This window comes from Myripristis murdjan, chromosome 10 (assembly GCF_902150065.1).
Source record: "Myripristis murdjan chromosome 10, fMyrMur1.1, whole genome shotgun sequence".
Lineage (NCBI taxonomy): Eukaryota > Metazoa > Chordata > Actinopteri > Holocentriformes > Holocentridae > Myripristis > Myripristis murdjan.
The window spans coordinates 28,230,285-28,251,499 of NC_043989.1; the positions used below are offsets into that span (position 1 = coordinate 28,230,285).

The 21,215-nt window shown below is 42.5% G+C and overlaps 3 non-coding genes across 3 annotated transcripts; all 3 read right to left on the bottom strand.

Annotated features, from left to right (window-relative positions):
* Positions 1-14,566: 14,566 nt before the first annotated feature.
* On the bottom strand, positions 14,567-14,648 carry trnal-aag (transfer RNA leucine (anticodon AAG)). Its single transcript has one exon. It is a non-coding gene; the product is annotated as a tRNA-Leu (tRNA).
* A 669-nt stretch (positions 14,649-15,317) lies between these two features.
* Positions 15,318-15,399, bottom strand: trnal-uag (transfer RNA leucine (anticodon UAG)). Its single transcript has one exon. It is a non-coding gene; the product is annotated as a tRNA-Leu (tRNA).
* A 1,968-nt stretch (positions 15,400-17,367) lies between these two features.
* trnal-cag (transfer RNA leucine (anticodon CAG)) lies at positions 17,368-17,439 on the bottom strand. Its single transcript has one exon. It is a non-coding gene; the product is annotated as a tRNA-Leu (tRNA).
* Positions 17,440-21,215: the final 3,776 nt, after the last annotated feature.

The following is a 21,215-nucleotide window of genomic DNA, read 5'->3' on the forward strand; positions in this document are numbered from 1 at the left end:
AGCACACTGTAAATGTTTTAGTGGATGATTGTGTCAGCTTTTGCATCATTTTAAATGTCCCACATCTGAAGGGCCACTGATATAGCTTAGATGTTTCATTTATGTGTTCATATCATGCAGCTGATACATCTAAAAACCAAAATGGAGCTCAGGGGTTTCAGTTTTGTTTTTGTTTTTCTCATGGAAAGATGGAGATCATGTGAGATTGTGTTACATAGGGTTTGGTAATACGGCAGTTCCTCTTACCAACCAAATATCAGCACATATATAACCAATTCCTGATATATTTATCCATGGATAGAGGAAGGACAAATCACACACTCTGAAATATGAGTTTTAAATGTATACAGAAGGGGCATTTTTACTTTTGAAATCATCATATTGAGTCCTAGCAGTACAGGGAAATGGTGCACACGTGTTTAGGTTTTAAATAGCTTAAATATTAACTTAACATAATGTATATAACCCTGCATATGCTTCCCAATTAGTATGGAAGAATCCAGAAGTCCATTCCCGATGCATTTGATCAGTCCTCATACATTAATACAGCTTTCCTAGAGTATGAATACTTATCCTTCTGCAGATAGGGATGCTTGCCTTGGTATTTCAGTTGCTACTGCAGAGTTATGGTTGCCAAAAAGCAAAGTCAAGTCACTCAATCAGTGATGCGACACTTCACTTCTTCATACCTATCAGACTTCATCATGGTTTATAGCACTTGAGCAAATAATTTTCGACAAATCCCATCTGTTGTTTACTGAGCTGTGCCTAATAAAAATGAAGCAAAAGTTGCACAAGAGTGAAAACTTTAAGCTGCATTAGGCAACATTTCTATGTCAAAGCACTCATGATTATGGCTTAAATATAAAGTGGGCCTGCAACAGAGGGTGGGGGCGTCTCATCGCTCTCACTGAGATGGCACGGATTCACCCTATTTGCCTGAATTAAATTCTGGTTTGGGGTACGGACACTAATCCACCCGCAGGATGTGACAAATTAAAACGTAACAGAGACATCCAAAAGTGGCGTCCAGAAAAAGCTGGCCTCGGCAGTGTAAGATGTCCCTTTGGTGTTCTTTGGTATAAAGCATCACAGGCTGGCTGGGTTAGTAAACATGAGTGTGCTGTGTGCAGTTTACCCACCTTACATTACAGGATTTTTTCGGTACTGAAGTTCAAACAATTCTCAAACAGTCACATCCCGCCGCCAGCATGTGTAGTGCACAGTGCAGTTTTAACCCTTAACTATGAAACTTTAACAGTTTTCACAAAACACAGCTTAGCGAGATCCATACATCCTTGGCATGAATACACCATGGGATCATCCAGAATCTGCCCGCATACTGTTCTAATTCTCTGTTTTTGTGAAGGTCATTCAAGCAAACGGCAGCATCTGTGTGTGTGAATGTCTGTGTGTCGAACCTGAGGCCCCACCAATTGGCATTCCAGCCCACATGTAGTCATTCTGTCTGTCTGATTGAGGCTGTTGTCTAAATGAGGAGCGGTTAATTACCTCCTCACAGCAGCTCTGTTCACCATGCAGCCAGCCCACCAAGACCACAGAACAGAGCACAACACGACACCCCTGGTTAACAAATTAGACAGAGAGGAAAATAGAGGAAGGGAGAGGGGGAGATAGAGAAGCTGATAGAACCAAACAGCCTGGTTAACAAATGAAAGGAAGAAAGGGGGAGAGGGACGGAGAATGGAGAAATAAGTTAAACTGGCTGGATGTAGCCGGCAAACAGATGAGAGTGAGACAGGAAGGAAGGAAGAGGTAGAGTGATGGGGAACCACATAGCAAGGGAGAAAGATGGAGAGAAGAAACAAAACCACGGGACGCCGGTGAACAAATGAGAGGCTAAAAGCGGGAGACAGTGAGACGTTAAAACAAATGAGAGAGCGGGAGAGGCTCAAGCAAATGAGAGGGAGATGCTCGAGCAAATGGGAGATGGAGAGAGCACTCGAGGAGAGAGGGAGAGAGGTAGAGAGAGAAAAACCAAACTGACAACCAAAACCACAGGAAGCTGCTCTAACAAATGGGCCACCGCTGCAGCCTACCAGCGCTGTGCTGTGATACGGCCCATTTTTCATTAACGCTGTGATTTATCAACACAGTGCTGAGAGGATCGTAGCGGGGGCTTTTGATTAAGGCCATTAGATATTAGACATTAGCCGCAAGATTACTCACACTGCTGGGGTACGTTTGATTTTTATGCCGGGGCTAGCCCAGGGGCAGCCACTGTGCCCTGCTGACTACACTCTTTGAAGTAGCTCTTGTCAATGATGGGGTATCCCAGCGGCTCAGCGGGGCTAAGGATCGTGCCATAGGTTAAGTACACTCCGGTGAGTTTGATTCTGGATTTTGACCTTTGTCACGTTCCACTATTTCTCTGTCTTTTACATCACTCTCATTGTATATTTTCTCCTTTATTACATGCAGAATGTGTGTGTGTGTGTGTGTGTGTGTGTGTGTGTGTGTGCTGTAATGTGAATGTATTTGGCTGTTTGTCAGTTTTCACTGGAACAAAAAATAACAGCTGCTCTTTTATTCTCCAAGCAGCAACTGATTTTTTTTTTTTTATTATTATTATTCCTTTGGTTCATTTTGATTAATGCACTTAAGGACAGCTGCAAACAGTTTATGCTCTTTGGCCATGTGTCTTGTATATATAATTTAATACATGTTTAGGTGAAATAATATGAAATGTGACATCAAAACAAAGTCACAGTGCAGACAAGAGTACTGTAGGCGCTTAATTAAAGCCATTAATAGAAGACATTAGCCACAGGATCATACTGCTGGGTTAAGTTGGATTTTATGCAGGGAAAGTGAGAGGCTTACTGGCCGCGTTCATTTTGGGGCAATTCTCAGCAGTGACAGGGCATTCTGGTGGTCCAGCAGGTCCTCTCTCCCCCATGGATCCTGTTACACTTCATTTGATACCAGAGGCAGAAATAACCATAAATGTAATTATTAGAGGGAAAAGAAATGGCTCTTGCAAAGATTTGCAAAGGCAGGCTTTCCTGCCTTTGCAAGCTGAGGTAATATTAGCAGTGCAAAGTTGAAAAAAATTAATGTTTGCCATCAAAGTGAGAGTTAGGATTCTTAGCCATATGCTTGTATTTGTTGCAGAAATACATCCACCAAGCTTGGCCCAGAACACCCTTTGCTGACGAGAACAAGAACTGGAGAGCTTCATCGAGAACACGCTGCTCCAGAATGAATGTGGTAGATATTGACCGGACAGCAACATGATTTTGAGTGGAAACATAAAGCTGAAAAAATGTTTTGAAGGATGCCAAACAACACACGCTTATTTTAGTTTCACTTTCAGTGGCAGTGCTACTATGGAAAATCCTCCTGCCATTTTGGAAGCCAGGGGTCTGAAAAGAGAGTGGAAAGCTGTTGTGCATTCTTCAATACAGTCTTTCAGGTTTTCAGAAGCTCGATTTGTCAGCATTTTGGAGGAGTGCACTCCCAATAAAGGCCCCTTTCTCACAACAAGGAAGGATTTAATGGACCAAACTTGGTGGATATATTATACTCACATAGAGCAACAAATATGACCATAGGGCTAAGAATCCAAACTATGACTATCATCTTTTCATCTTTTTTTTTTTTCTGAGTCATTGCATAAGTGAAATAAATCCAATGCAGGCACCAAGCTCATAGCCATGCAGTTCAGTACAACAGACTGATGTAGCCATATTGGTCACAAAGAAACTAGGCCGCGGATCTAAAGAATGGATTTTGGAAGGTAAAACCAAGCTAAACTGTGACAGTCATATGAATTTAAGTTGCTAACTGACTTCATCTGTCTCCTGTGTGGCAGCATCACGTTAATCAAACAACAGGACACTCAGGCTGGTGCTAAATAAATCTTTTGACTCTCCCCATGGGCTGCGGTTTTCTGGTGAGTGAGATAATAATTATTGCACACAGCAATTACTGTATCTTGCCACTACTTGATATTGTCTCTTTGGTGCAGCATGAGGAGTTCACATCCTGGTGCTGTTAAACATTACTCACACTAATTCACTTCTAATCTCTTGGAAATAATCAATTACTCTGATCATCTGGGTGCTTAACAATATTGTGCTAAAGTGACAAAATCCAAGTGATCGCCACCTTTTGCTGTAAACTGTTAACAGAGAGTGGACTAATCTACAGGAAACCTCTCAAGTTAAAGCAATGTGCTAATCTCTGACTCAATTGTATTATTGAATGAAAACACGAACATGTGCTTAGGATTTAATTTTAGTTTTTTTGTTCCAAGCAGAGAGGAAAAAAGACCAGGAGAAGTACAGGCCTTACGGCCTCCATCTCCACACAGTCCTGTGAATGACATCACCTTTGTGCTTGTGAAGTGCTTTTAAGTCCTTGCGCTTGAAAATCACTTGATAAGTGTTCTCATTTATAGGGACCCACTATGCTGGCAGCCAAAAACTCTGGTCATCTTTTGGAGAGCAGTCTGGCTCAATGGCTTTTGTTTGAATATCAGAATTGTAAAGGTAGAACCAAAACCTGTTATCCTTTACCTTGGATCGAGGGCTGCACTGACCAAATAGGTGGTGCAAACTTCCTGTTACGTTGTAGAAGGAAAATGTCCTCTCTCTGTGTATTCATTAAAATTGGTAAGTTGTCTCTATACTCTTGGACTGCAAAATGTAAGGTTTCTGTGTTTGAGCATTTTAGACTTTTACCTCGAGTTGCTCTCAAAAACTAGCACAGCATATTCAACAGCAGAATCTTCAATGCTAGAGCAGCCTAGGGAGTCTCTGCACATACGGGTGCCTCCATCCCAGAGGTCCATTTGAGCACTGGTTGTGTGCAAATGAGTAAATACGCAACCAGGCTTGCAAAAGAGAGGTACGTCGAAAAAGACTGTTGTGGTATGGATGTTGGCGAATTCAGAAACTCTAAATTTAAAAGTGAATCGTTTGATATATGTCTGCAAACTGAGTTATTGTGTCTGTTTTTAGCCTTTGATCCTTCGGTCCTGGTCATTACTCCACTGCTCTGAGCTCTAGCCTGTAAAGCATCCACTCAGTTTGGATTGATTGGTTTTACAATAGTAGAAGACATTTTAACATGGGATTAAAACTGCAAAGGATTAAAAAAAATCGGACCGGACAGATATCACATGAATAATATATGTTTATTGATTCATGTGTCCCTTTAAGCCCTCCGTATCATTGTTTGAATCTAGGCCTGAATGGATTTTCCATCCGTTCAGATAAAAAGCTTTTTATTTTGCTTACTGATCAGCCCATAACAGACATCTCGATTCTTTCATCACCACGATGAGTGGGTTTGATAACCACTATCTTCTCAAGAGGCGGACAGAGCCGTTGCCATAACGATAACCCTGTAATCAGCAGAATAATGATGCCAGACTCCAGCCAACCCTGTCACGCAAAGCTGGCTCACCAATGACTTGGCGCATATACAGTGGTTATTGGAGGGGAGACTGTTAGTGAGTATCTCTTGCCTACTTGACTCCTTCTCTCTGAATGTTGACCACTTTCTTTTCAGCTCACATGAAGTCAGCGTCATTCTGACTTTTTCCTCTCACACACACTCTCATCTGCTTCCCTTGCCTATTCTTTCCCCTGACTTCTAATTCAATTACTCTTTTGTCTTATCTGCCGCTCCACTGCTCTATCCAGCTAATCTGATTATAAAGGAGAGCTGGCAATTAAAACACAGATATGAGAGAGAACTATCCTTCATGCACGCTGCATTAATGAAATCCAGCTTCATGCCTCTTATGCAACTAAAGTTCAAGTGGGTGGCACACTCAAGTTAGGAGGATGGCCTTCTGGGGAGCGCACTGTAGATGTCAGGCTGCCCTAGCTGAAAATAAGCAAAAAAAAAAACCCTAATATCAAACAGGCTGCTGCAGCCAGTTTATGCAAAGCACAGAGGATGTACCCACCTCTGTTTTCAAAGGGTGCATAGCTTGTTCTCAAACTTTTTTTTTTCTTCTGTTTGTTATTGTAAGGCTACTTGTTTTCATGGGATGAAACAATGTTATTGCTGCAATGTATCATTTGTATTTTCACAAGGTGATAATTTTGCTTTGAAAGGATCAGACGTTGGGCTCCTGCATTATCCATAAGTTAACCAGTGATGAAAGATGTGTCTGACTTTCTGAGTCCCCGTTCTCTTTTGTTTTGTTTTTGCTGTGTCTTTGTTTTTGTCACTTGCTTTCTTTGTTTTCTGCAGCCTCTGCCTCTGCGTTTCTCTCTGACTCACTCTTTGGTTCTCATTATGTATCTCAAACATGGCCAACTCTAATTTAATTTCACAATAAGAAATAAGAGCTGCAATTTGAAAACACATTTTGAAAGGATGTTTACCCAATGAAGGACGACCAGTGACACTTACAGTAACTGAGTGGAGCTTTGAAGATGGATGTGGATGTGATCTTTCATTTGTCTGACAGATGATGATATCGGTAGATGGAGGTAAATACAGTAGAAATGTGATGCATTCAGCATGGCAAAAGCAAAAGTTAGGTGCTGCATTCTGGAAACAAACTAATGCACTATACAGTAGATGAATGTGCACTGTAGTTACAGCCAAGAAAACACTAAATGCATAATCAGGTGCAACTGGAATCAGCAGTGAAATATGACACATTTTTGTGGCATTAAGGCATTTGAAAAGACTTTGAAAGACCTGCCATTGAATTTGAGTTTCTGATTGAACATACTGTAGCCAGTGAGGGTTTTGAAATTATAAATATGAGGTACAAGAAGGCCAAGACAGGTTGGGCATACAGTGCAAGTGCACAATTTTACTGTAGATATTTTAATATTTCAAGAGCTTAAATTTAGATACTTTTGATTCAGACTTTGTTATGACGTGGATACTAGGCTTTTTTTTTTTTTTTTTTTAAATAATAATAATAATTCTCTGTATGTGTGTCAGCACTGACTCCTCAAGGAATGAATGTTTTTGTTCAAGTAAAACAACAGTCTAACATTACCAACTGGTTTTACCGTCCACTCCTTCCTCCTCATATCACAGCTATTAAAGAGCTTTATTGATAGCAGGTCAAAATGACAGGGGGCCCTGTTCCCTATTTGCAGCTATGGCGGGGGTGGGCTGTTGACTGTTTAGGGCTTTCCTCTCATCAGTAATCTATCTGCACTGGTGATATTTACTCATCTGGCACGCCTAACTCTGTGTGTGTGTGTGTGTGTGTGTGTGTGTGTGTGTGTGTGATATTTGCTGTTGTGGTGGCACAGGTCTGTCATATACATATCTGTCTGTGAGGGTGAAATTTGTATTTGTTATCTGGCAAGCTGTCTTTTCCCAAGGCGCTGTAATCCTCACAACTGAATTCATGAATACCTTTGATAGTTTAAATCATTGTAATATTACACACACACACCTCATTAAGCACATCTGCAGTAATCAGACACACAGACATCCGCACACACTGTACATACATGCACATACATATTCCACTCACACTTCTCTCTCAAATGCCATTTTCTTCTTTGCCCATTTCTTTGTCCATGACCTTCTCTTAATACCATCCTCTCTGTTGTTCTCTTCTCTCTGTCCAGAATACAATGGGATACACTAAACATATGCAAATGCAGCAATACAACACGAGGCCTGAGTGATAGCTGCAGGTGCCATTTCCATTTCCGGCCTTGCTGAGCAGCGACGGATGGCTGAGGCACATCAGATATGTTTGTTGGTAATTCTTCTTTTATGTGTCTTTGTTTGCCCTGATTCATGCATCAACATTGGCCAAAGATCTGTTAAGTGCCGGGTGTTGGAATAATTGGAGACAATCAAGATGCATCTAATAATCTTCTACCTGCTGTTGCTGACCCAAACACTAAGAGTGCATTTACACTGCCAATGTAATGTGACCCAATTCCGATTTTTTGCTCTTATGTGGCACAGATCGGATATGCTCGCTGACAGTGTTATCAGGAAAAAGACGCATGCATTCGGATATTTTGAGATCGGATACAGGCCTCATTCATATGTGGAAATAAATCAGATATGTATCGGATATGTGCCAATGCGACCGCCGTGTAAACAGGCTGATCGGATTTTCTTACACGTTGCGTCTCTAACGTCATCAAATCTGCGACCAATTAGCTTATTTTGTCGCATAAATAGTGAACACGTGGTAAACGACAGACTGAACATGGAGGCTAACCTGCAGAGAAAGATGAGAGATGAGGAGGAAAATTCGGCACAGTGGTCAGTTGAAGAGGTCAGATGTCTTCTCAGTCTTTGGGGAGAGGAGAAAATTCAGGAGAAAATAAAAGGGACCTACAGAAATAAAGCCGTGTTCCAAGGCATGCGCGATGTTTCAGATGTTGTAGGCAAGTGTAATCGCGTGAATCAGATATGGGTCACTTGATAAAATACGTGTAACCGCACAGTAAAAAAAAAAATCGGATTCAGGCATCAAATCCGATCTGGGCATCAAGACTTGCAATGTAAATGCAGCCTAACTATACTTGTCTTCACGGCAGAGTAGCTTTAGCAGACCACCGCCCCAGCAAATGGCACTGTCTGCTACAATCATGACCAGCTCTGGCAATTGAGGGGAGCAATATAATTGTGACAACTTCTCACATGACTTGCCAGAGGAATGCAAGAGAGGACTGAAAACACCTGGAAGAGGCAGGCGGGGCTGGTATGATGGGGTACGATGGAGAGTTCGTGCTTGCGAATGTAGGCCACCTCTACTGACAGTGTTTCTACCAAACACCCGCTCTTTCCCCAAGCAGCTCATGGAGCTTGAGACTGCTGTGACATACCTCTCTGAGTGCAGGGGAAGTTGTTTGCTGTTCTTTACTGAAACATGGCTTAGGGAGATTGACAGCTCCACACTTCAGGTCACAGGGTTTAGTGACCATGTAAGTCTGGCCTGTGATTCGCAGGTAACGGGGTTCGCGTCTATATAAATGAGACGTGGAACAGCACCTCACACAAAGAGACTCCCTGTCATTCAGGCCTCCCTATCTGCTCAGGGGGTTTGGACAAGTGTTTGTCACTATTGTATACATTCACGCCCATGCTTGTAACGGGTAAAGTAGGTGGACTCAAGGCAGAGGAAACGAGTGAGGCAGCTGATCAGTTCAAAGAAGGGGTTTATTACAACTGAAGGTGCAGGCTGAGTCCGGGATGAGAGGTGGCTGGATTGCGGATTTGTGGGACTCCCTGTGAGGGCTGGGTGGAGGGCTTGGCTGGCTGGAAACGGCTGGGTGGCAGAGTAGAGGCAGGTCTGGTGCTGGAGGCCGGGGAGGAACTGGATCCAAGACAGAGAAAACTATGTTATTATCGCAGTAGAAAATCACCAACAGACAAAAATACTGGCTTGAGAGTGACTGACAGTGTTGCTGTATCACAATCTGGCGAGGTCTGGTTGATAGAGGAAGCCTTTTGTAGTGCAGTGGTGATTGTCAGATGGTAGGCAGCTGAGGAGACCCAACCCCTGCACACCAGGCCTCAATCCTGCAATCAAGCGCTCACACACACACACACACACACACACACACACAGAAGGACAGGCTAGGAGGCAGGGGGCATGACATGCTAACACCAATACTGCGGCAAATGTAATAAAGCACACAGTGGCTAAGTTAGAAAACAGCACTGAAGCCCCTAAGCTTATACTCAGGGATTCCAACATCTGTTCCATAAAGAATGTACTGCCCAACTTTTACCAATACATTAATTGCCCCGCAAGAGAGGACAGGACACTTCACGTGTACTTTGGTAATAGTAAAGATGCTTACAGGGGCTTATCCAAAGTCCACTACTTGGGGACTTGGATCACAATAGGGTCCACCTGGTCCCTGACAAACAGAGGCTCAAATCCAGCAAGCCTGAGCTTGGAACTATTAAGAGTTGGAGCAAGGAGTTAATGAGTGCCTTAAAGGTTGTTTTGACTGTACAGCATGGAATACCTTTACACTTGCAGACACTTGAAGGAACCTGGAAGAACTCAGATGCCTGGTCCTCATCTGTGACTCCTACTTGGAGAGCATTTTAATTTTTACTCTATTGCCTGGTATTTTTCGCTGTTGGTGAGTAATAAAAACGAACTGCATACGATAGTGAGGATATCCATTCATCCCTCCAAACCAACCGGGCTCACAGATCTTTCATGCCTACCAGTATCGCATTGCTGAACAAACTGTGTCAGTCAGGAAGACTATCTCCTTGTTCGTGCCTTCTAAGTCACAAACACAGTTTCTCTAAGTTCCACCAACTCATTCCTATCTTTAACCAATCAAAACCTGACACACTTTCCTTTAGGCATTCACTTGCAAGTCAAAAGTGTTCCCTCTCCGCTGTCATAGCTGTCATTTCAGCACTGTGGCTACTTCGCAACCCACCTCCAACATTTCACCAATTTATTTATGGATGCCTGGCCCAACTCCAGTTGAACCCTCTGATCAAAAGCCACCCTCACATGAAGATGTCCCAATATTGAGTTCTCTATTCCTTATCACCACTATCAGTGTCTAGGCTCCGGTTGGAAGTTTCGGTATATATGGAAGCACAGCTCATGAGATCGCCTCCCACGGTGATCTTCTTCCTGCCAGGGTCAAAACATCAAAGACTATCTCCTCCTGTTCACAATAAATTTCATTTTACTTCAAATTACGCATTCTCTTTCATTCCCGTTATTTGTCTCCTGATTGAATTGTAGTTGTCTGTTTGTTTATGTCATGATTGCTGTATGGCACATGATGAATCTCTGAAAAGGACTAATAAATATCTATCTATCTAATGGAAGTGCAGAGCAATATGTGGGACTGCATTCCCCACTAAAGTAATCCTATTCCAGGGTTTTAATGCACTCAAATTGTAGTTTTTCAGCTAAGGGTGTATTGTCATTTATGTTTCAAAATTTGGAAATGTGCACCAAATTTAAGTTTGCTCTCAAGGTTAAGCCACATGTTGGACTAATGGGAACACGAGGTACTAATGGATGCCATTTTAGAAAAATGGGGAAAGTAAGTGCAGTACTCTGAAATCCAAATTTGTTGCCCATCAGATAAATAAATGAACATGTTGTGCATCAGCATCAATCTCGCATGTCACAGTTTATGAAATGTATAATTGTGTTTTGGTTGATGAAAATTTGTATTGAGAGTAATCCATTTGGGCTGCATGTCCATCTTCATCAGGTAAATCACTTGTGCCTAATGCTACCACAACACTGGGATTTTCAGCGGAAACAGCAAAATTGTGTTGTGTTCAAGTTTTGTGACTGGTGCAGAAAAATTTTCGCCACAAGAATCGAGAACCCTAAGTCAGTCCTCAGCCTATGGACTCAATACTCAGTGGTCAGCTTGGAGTACATTATGATCCCGTTCATTATAAAAACTATATTCACAGAGATACTGGTGCACACAGCATAAGCTGACTCAGGAACAAGAAGTGGATCCTATTAATCACCCAAAACTACCCCCCTACTTTTGGGATATCTTTGGGAGCTTTTGGGTAACTGCCAGAGCACTTTGGGGTACTTAAGAAGCTAACCCAGTTCATGACAGATTATCTCAGAATCCATAACATTCCATGAATGTATAATGGTCACAAGTACATTTGTCTTTTGTCATCTGTAACTTCTACTGGTTTATATACTTAATATGATATACATACTTAGTATGATTGCTTGGCCCATTCAATCTCTACTGAGTAAGGGTAAACACAGGCTATCTACTGAATTTTATCATGTATCAATTTATATCTGTATGTATCATCGAGAAAAAGCATGCTGTATCTATAGTAATGCATGAAAATGTTAAAGGAGTGCTGGTTTAGAGTGACAGATATAACCCTGAAATATGTAGTGGAAAAAAATCTCATCAGTGGAAAACCCAGTCAGTGAATTCAAAACTCAGCTATCAGCAAAGCTGTATTGTAATAAACATTAAATTAATTAAATTCCATTTCCTCTAGGAGATTCATGGACATGGACAAGGTTGACTGGCCATCTGGAGTAGCGGGAGTTTTCCGGTGGACCCGCTGACCACCGTTGAGTCCTGGAACACCAAAATGAAAAGACAAAGAGTCCCAAGCTGTTTGGTAGTCCTGCTGTAGACTGGCTGGCTGGCTCACTAGAGGTGTGTGTGTGTGTGTGTGTGTGTGTGTGTGTCCATGGTAGTTCATCCATCACCAGCAGTCTGTGGTTTGTGATCTCCATTTTAAAATGGCAGATATCATATAGTGTGCACATCTTTTCAAATGTCTTCTTATTTTGTGAGCAGAACACAAGTGAGTGGAGTGTTCATTTGTTAGTTCATTCATAGTTGGTACTGAGAGTGGCAACAAGTTTCTATAGAAACTCATGGCAAAGTCCCCATGCCTTTCCCTTACTCCAAATATGTCATTGCAGTACAGAGGTCAGCCTAGGACAAAGTTTGCTGAGTTCTGTGCCTGCAGGCTAATAGCCTAACTAGACCAACCGTGATGCATTTTGTTACATTTCTTATCATGGTCTCTATTTGGCTCAGAAGGTGGTCTTTTTGGCTTAGTGCCACCATTTGCCTTGGTTGCTTCATGGATTCCTCCATTGTGAGTTTTCAGCAACGGGGGGGGGGGGGGGGGGGGGACAGAGGGCTTCTTTTAAAGAACTAGTTCACCCAATCTACCAAAAGAAAAATATAAAAACAATACTTCACCCTTACTCCTAGTTATTCTGTCCATCTAATCTGATCTGTCCATTAAGGTAGTTTTTGTGGTTTGGCAAGGTTTATAGTCTGCTGTTATTTTTTCTGTCTCCTGGCACCCCTGTACAATGGAGCTGTATGGGTATGTTTGAGAAGCTCAAACCATTAGCTTTCCAAAACAATGACTCATTTACCTGGCATAAATCCACAGCCCTCAAAGGGAAAGAGTTTCATTGGGAACTATTTCCTGCTGAAGAATATTGGCAAACTATCTACCTACCTTCGGGCTGTAGTGGTAAATAAAAGGTTTGTAACTGCTAGTTTATTTCAGCTACTCTATTGTGAGCTCAGCAAGTATGGCAGAGAATTGTAGAAAAGTATTTTTAATTTTGATTCTTTGATTATCTACCTATTTTATAGTGTCACTGATATGATTTGTATCTATCTATCTATCTATCTATCTATCTATCTATCTATCTCCTCCTTACAGAATCAAAATGAGCAAAATGCGATTTTAAGAGATGCATCAATGGCATTTAGGTGCGTTAATCCTCCACTACATTCCTGAATCACTTCTAATTCACACTTGTCAGAAGTCAATACTTCTCATTCCATATCATGAGTGTTTTATGAATGAAAGGACTGATTATCTTATGTTACAGTACACATAATAGTCAGCTTCTCCATATAGATCCATTTTCAATACCCACTTGTTCCTAATCAGGTTTGTGGGAGGTAATCCATGGGGCAGAAGGCAGGGAAACACCCTGGACAGATTGCCAGTCCATCACAGGGCTAACACAAACACATACCTTCACATGTATGAGTGATTTAGAACCACCAGCTCACCTGACCTGCATGTCTTTGTACTGTGGGAGAAAACCAGAGCACCGGGAGGAAGATCATGCAAATATGGGGAGAACATTCAAACTCCAAAGTTTCACCATGAAACATCACTTCTCGAAACCATCCTCTGCTAGGTGTAAGCTTTTCCAAACACAAGGTTCCACAATCAGTCCTTCATTCTTCTCCCATCGCCCTAACCTGTGCTGTTCTCCTTGAAAATGTCAAATTACTTGTTTGTCTTTTCCAAACACAATAAGAGAAGAATGAAGGACTGATTGTGGAACTTTCTTTTTTTTTTATCATGTATGATGAAAAAAAAAAAAAAAACAGGTTTTGTCATGCCCCAAACAGCTTTAGTGTTAAGTGTGATGCATTTCAGGACTTGAGAAACATTTTTGTGAATGGGACTAAAAAAGCTATGTGCAATACTTCCAACACTGTTAGAAGTATTGCACATGGTGAAATAAATGCCAGTAATGGGACTTGCACCCATGGTTCCAGAGAGATTGGAGCCTTCATCCAGCACCATAGATCCTCAGCTACGCTCTTCCTGTTTGGAAAAGCTTACACCTAGCAGAGGATGGTTTCGATCCATCGACCTCTGGGTTATGGGCCCAGCACGCTTCCGCTGCGCCACTCTGCTGTCAGTCACCCCAGATGGGACTTGAATGCACAATCCCAGGCTTAGGAGGCTAGTGCCTTATCCATTAGGCCAGTGGGGCATGATCTATGCTCACATCATGTGTCATGAGGTAGAAATAGCAGAAGTGTTGTTTCATGGTGAAATGTTTGGAGGTACAAACTGAACATTAAATGATGTCAAAATACTTGCTTCTTTCCATCACAAGACACTCTTGCAGTGCTTCTTGCAGCCAGTGTCATGTTTAATGCGTCTTCTACTCTGTGTGACTGTCTCGCAGGTCATAAGGAAATCGTTAACACTGCACCACCATTCTTCATTGCACATCTCTCCTGATCAAATTAAACAGTGGACGATTTAAATGCTTTTCAAAGCTCTTGAGTTGATTCTGATTGATTGAGTCATATGGCAGTGGTGGGATTTGAACCCACGCCTCCTGAGAGACTGGAGCCTTAATCCAGCGCCTTAGACCACTCGGCCACACTACCACTTTTTATACCTTATACATTAGGCCACTAGACCAGGAGCAAGTGCTGTTTCATGTTTAAGATATGCAAACTTAATAAGACAAAACAGATCCTCCGCACACTGACGCAGACTTTACTTAAACACTTTATTTAGAGGGAACAACGCGTTTTGCCTCAGCGTCTTCAGGTTCACCTCAAGTCTGACCTGATCATTTCCAGGTGTGTTTTTTTAAATGCTTGTTGGTCACCTGACCAATTTCACTTTTATAGTGAAATATAAGAAACCTCTTAGTTTGTCGCAAGTTCCTGCTGCCTTCCAGCACCTGACGACCTGTGGCTGTGCGAGGAGTTTGCATTATGTACAAACTTAATATTTGTATTTCCTACCATCAATCACTAGACACTACTGCAGAGTTTTTTCAATTAGTTTCATGTTGAATGTCTTTTATTCTCCATGAAGCTTTGACTTTAACACAGTCATGGAGAACATACGTACCATCCCTCATTGGAATTCTTCAGATCTTCAAATTTATCTTCTGCCAATGAGAACGCAAGATCAACCCTAACCCTAACCCTGAATGGGGGCTACCTGGGGTCCGCGTCGTTGCTATTTTTCAGAGGTCTCTGCAGCGGTCACACAACCCCCATAAGGTTTGCATACGCAGAACGATAATCCCACCTTAAGTTATTTGGCAGTGGTGGGATTTGAACCCACGACTCCTGAGAGACTGGAGCCTAAATCCAGCGCCTTAGACCACTCGGCCACACTACCACATTCTCTGGTGTGTGATCTGGTACATCCAATCACAATGACTCAAACAAGTAATTTCACATTATTAAGGAGACCAGCAAAAGTGAAGGAGATGAGACGATTGAATGTGAAAAGTTCCACAACCAGGAGGAAAGGAGTCCCATTTGAGGTGACCGACAGCAGAGTGGCGCAGCGGAAGCGTGCTGGGCCCATAACCCAGAGGTCGATGGATCGAAACCATCCTCTGCTAGGTGTAAGCCTTTCCAAACAGGAAGAGCGTAGCTGAGGGTCTGTGGTATTGGATGAAGGCTCCAATCTCTCTGGAGCCATGGGAGCAAGTCCCACCACTGGCATTTATTTCACCATGTGCAATACTTCTAACAGTGTTGGAAGTATTGCACATACCGTATACCATACCATATAAGCAATGAATGAGCTGGTCCTCACTCCCATGGGCTGCTACAGTCAGCCCACACACCTTGGAGGATACCAAAAATCAGCAATCAGCTGTTGCCACCTTACACACACACACACTTAAATGAATTGATCACAGTGTCCCGATCCAGGGCGCCCCAGGCTCTCAGGACCCAGTCGACCAGGAGACGGCGAGAAGGGGCTCTCAGGTTCCCTGACTTGGTGTAGGTCTTGTCTTTATCACCTGCCATCCAGTTGTAGTAGGAGTCACGGAGGTGCGCTTTGAAGGGGCCATTCCACACCACGTCAGGAGGCTGAATGTACTTTGTGCAACCTCCAGGAATTAAAGCCATGGTAACACTGTACCCCTTCTTCAGCTCTGCCTTTGTGGCCACGCTGATATGGCAGTGGTAGGAGTCCCATGCGAGCAGCCTTGATCCGAAGTGAAATTTTCCCACCACCTTCAGGAGCCATTCAATTGTCAGGTCGTCGTTAAACCACCCATTCTTGGAGGAAGTTATGATGACCCCGGGAATGTTCTGTATAGCCTTTACATCATGGACGGCACCCTTAAACACAATAAAAGGCTTAAGTTTTGTTCCGTCTGCTTTGGCTGCCAGAGCCACAAACGCCTCCCCATCTCTTTTGTCACTTGCCGCGGCATACAACTCATTGGCCTTCATGCTAATCATCTTACGGGAAACTCGGAGGTTCCATCCACGAATATGGTGTATCCACTGGGTCAAGTTACTCTCAAGCTCTTGGCTGACTTTCTTCCTCCCTCCACCTAACAAACGAGCCCACTTGCCATCTTTGCGTGCTAGCAAGGTGAGTTCAGCTCTCTGTTTCTTCCATTCACGGACTTGTTTCGGGTCCACGTTGAACGCTCTGGCAGCTGCTTCTCCAGAGTTCTGCTCCGCGTATTTCACAACTCCAAGCTTAAACGTAGCGTCATACTTTTTATTTTTCGTCCCTCTTACGTTATCATTTATGTCCCTTTGCTGTCCATTCTCCTCCATGTTGACCTGTCCTCGGGTGTGTGAAGGCTGGGTGTCAAATTGGCGCACTGCGAGTCGTTCCCTTTGACACTTTGACACACTGTTTTCTGTCGAAATAAGAGTTAGTCGGTCGATTTACATCCTTTTTTCTAACGTTAGCTAGCTCTCTTATTTTGACAGAAAACAGAAGTGCCGCACAGTTATTGTGCGGCTAACTGTTTACGTCTGCAAAAATAAGGTGAATAGCCTTATTTTGGGTTACCTCAGTATAATGCAAATAATCGCCCCGGTGGTTATTCGGATGGGCGTTTAATACGCAAAATGGGTGCAGACCCCAGGCGTTTATAAGAACCAGGTGGCTATTTGCAGCCGGGCGATTAATCGGTGAAATACGGTAGCTTTTTTGGTCCCATTCACAAAAATGTCTCTCAAGTCCTGAAATGCATCACACTTAACACTAAAACTGTTTGGGACATGACAAAGCATGTTTTTTTTTCCATCATGCATGATGAGAAAAAAGAAAGTTACACAATCAGTCCTTCATTCTTCTCTTATTGTGTTTTGAAAAGCTTACACCTAGCAGAGGATGGTTTCGATCCATCGACCTCTGGGTTCTGGGCCCAGCACGCTTCCGCTGCACCACTCTGCTGTCATTCATGCCAGATGGGACTTGAAACCACAATCCCTGGCTTAGGAGGTCATCCATTGGGCCACTTATCCATTAGGCCACTGGGGCATGAGCTGCAGCCGCAACATGTGTCACCAGGTTGAAAAAGTGCTGTTTCATGGTGAAACTTTTGAAGGTAAAAACTGAACAACAAGCGAGGACAACATACTTGCCATCACAAGACACTCCTGCAGTGCGTCTTGCACAATGTGTCTTCTACTCTGTGTGAAACACGCCCTGCGTTCCAAATCGCATACTTCTACTTCTTACAAAGTGTGTAGTGTAGTATGCAGTATGCATGCGTATGCATACCTTTGGGACACACTACATACATCATCCCTGAAGTCCAACCCTCTTGCTCACTTCCACCACCGTCCGTCGTGCCAAATTTGAATGTTGTTGTCAAAATTCTGGTGCTATTTCATACTGCGCTGTCATCTGTCATATTTCTTATCTTCTGTCTGTCACTGAGCGAGGTGAGTGCGATATGTGTGTTGTGTTGTCTTTTTTGGTCCCATTCACAAAAATGTCTCTCAAGCCCTGAAATGCATCACACTTAACACTAAAACTGTTTGGGACATGACAAAGCATGTTTTTTTCCATCATACATGATAAGAAAAAAGAGTTAATTTAATCAACGGAGGTTCTCATGTTTGGGGAGAAAAGGAAGAATAAGAACGAATAAATTCCATCATTGTAGTGAGCCGCTTACAGCGAGTCCACTAATGAGTTCTTTGAATGACTGTTAATACATATTATGTGAGAAGATAGGATGAAGTTGTAGCAATTTTGAGTTGTTTGCTCTGAGCAGCGTAGTGCTACATAGAGTATGTTTATTTAAAGTCTGTGCTTTTAGTTGCCAGTTTTCTTTTTTCCCCTTTTTCTGAGCTGAATAACTGACTGTGAGTGGCCTGTGAGCATGATCAGCTCTGTCTTTTAAAAGCTACAATTTTATTCAGAGGCTCAGCAGGTCGGAATATAGAAACCAAATGCAGTTTAGATGGTAAACTACTTAAATCCTATAATGGATCACAAACTACATCAAAGAAAAAGGCCTTTCTAAAATGTAAGTGTGCCAGTCTTTGCGAGAAATGTTCAGGCAGACTAGAAGCCAGACTTGAAGTTAAAGAACACATCAACTGGAGAGCAAATTAGCAGATCAAAAAGACAGCAGTCAATGCAGCACCCCACATATTCTCAGAAGGAATTGAAGGGTCAAATGTTGTTTCCTACATCCAGTCTTCTCTCACTGAAGAGTTCCTGTCTCTCACCCATCAAAACACTGAGGTGTACTATATTGACAGTTGTCTTATATGTAGTCAAAACTGAAGGATTTTTTGGCTTGCCCTGGTGACTAGTTACCTTATCCAAACTCAAATTTTTTCCCCACCTATATAATTGGTCTCAGCACTGGAAAGATTAACACCAGTCAGAAACATACAAGCATTTGCTTGGCTAAATCTCATTTAACTTAAGCCCCTCTATCATCAAATTATCATTGACAGATGCACAGCTGGCGTTTGAGGGTGCAGTGAGAGAGGAAGACAAAGGAAAGACACCAGAAGATGCAAAGTGAGAAAACAAAAGTGAGGAGGTACAGAGACAGATAGCGATGGAGAGGAGAGAGAACAAAAAATGGTGAGAAACTAATGCTGTCATACATGTCAGTTTTTTTTCATAAGCACAAGCTGCTGACATTCACTTCAGCCTCATTTTTTTTTCCAGACTTTGATATTTCCCACTTGGTGTTACCAGTTGTAGAAATGCTTCAGCACCAGGTGGCAAACATAACAGCAAATCCACAGATGCCAGCAGTAATAGTTGCTCCTCTTAATTGCATTTGGCTGCATTATTGTCAGGGTGGAAATGCAATGTGCCGCCAATTCGCAAAATGTGTGGAATGAGAAATGCTACCAATGCCTATACTGCAGATGCATTTTAATGTCAGGTGTTTATGTAATCCATCTAAATGATATCAAGACATAATATGAATACAAGATGCATGTTAATACCAAGTGGGAAGAGGCCATAAGGTTGAGTGGGTGGGGGAAGCAACCGGGAGGAGGGGGGCCAGATAGCAATAAGCAATGAAGAGACAAGGAGATAAGAGATCATTGCTCCTTAAGTGTATTCACACCCTAAGTATCAAGCCATCTGTTATGCTAATGCGACCTTCTCATTTACAAGAATAAGTGGTAGATACACACAGATGTTTAATTCATGCTAAACTAATGACTGCAAACGAGGCTAAACTGAAAAAGAGAGCATTAACCTGTTTAGAACATCAAAATAATATGATCATGATGAAACAGATGCTCGGGCCGGGCGATAAACTACTTTGCGCCTGTCTTTCGTTCTTCCTTTGTTTGCTTCTGTGTCGCTGTCCATCGACCCTTCTCTCGTCTCTGAGTTCAATGTAAGCACAGCACAAAGTATGGGTCATGCTTTGAACATGTGTAAGCTCGCAGTTAGCACAAATCCCTGCCACACATGACACCACACTGCCTCACTTCTATGACTTTCTCTCTACACCTACTTATAAAATCAAATATGCGCAGTCATAGCCAGTTGTATACAAATGTGGATGGAGCTGGCATGGAGTGAGCACAAACCATTACTGTTTCTCCATTGGCGCTTTTGGCCGTGCCAGGTTGAACCATGCTGCTCTGATTTGCATTTCCATTTCCAGTTTAAGCGCACAGAGTTGTGTTGAGCGGCACCCAAAATGGACCCTCTCCAAAGCAGGGAAAAAGCGTGCTGGACCCACCTCTCAAGCAGGCTGCAGCCATGTCAGAGGGCTTCGTCATCATTCATTGGTCAGAGAAACTGAAAGGCTCTGAAACACAGCTGCATGCCACCCAGAAATGCTGTGCCAAAGTCAGACTCACAAAAGTTACATTTTAAGTGGTAATCTCACCATGTCATTTTTTTTTGTCACGGAATCTCTTAGTTACACCACTATTGCTCATGTGAGGTAGCCATTTCAAGTTGGTCTTGTTGATTTCTTAAAAATAAAACACTTGTGTCAGGTGCTGGTATAAAAGGGAGGAATAAGTAGTCAACCCACCCACAGGTGACCCACGGGGCTTTAGCATTAAAAGACACAGTTTCAAGCACCTAGCCGACTCCTAATGGAAATACAAATCCCAGCTCTGTTAGGCTCACATGCCAAGTCAAGCTGAGTAGAGTCAGGCCAGCACATGTGCATGGACAAACAGCACATGTTTGACCGTCATGGAGTCAGGAGAGAGAAACATATGCATACTGTCCTGATAAAACCTACAAATAGAACCACGGCTCCCAAAAGACAGACATCTGGATGCTGATAAATAGAAGCGGAAAGACCTTTCAATCTCAGAAGGTCAGCTTTTATGTCCAGGTTAAGAGGAAGTCATAAACTTTAAGGCAACCAGCACTAAAAAAAAAAAAAAAAAATCAATCAATCAATAAAAAAACAAAACAAACAAAACAAACAAACAAACAAAAAAACAATCAAGGCTCACAGTGTAGCAGTTTTTAATTTTTCTTATCCTTCAGAGATGAGCATGACCAAAAAAATCCCATCTAACTCCAAACCTTAAACTTCCCTAACCAAAAAAGAACGAACTTGAAACAAAAGAAAAATCTCTAAGCTTACTCTTAACTCTTTTTTTTCTCCTAACTGCTACTTTGGAGTTGAGTTTTGACAAGGTACAATTACTTCTATGGCATTGTTTCTGCAGTTCAGACACTGTCTGCTAATCACCTCGTTCTAGTCT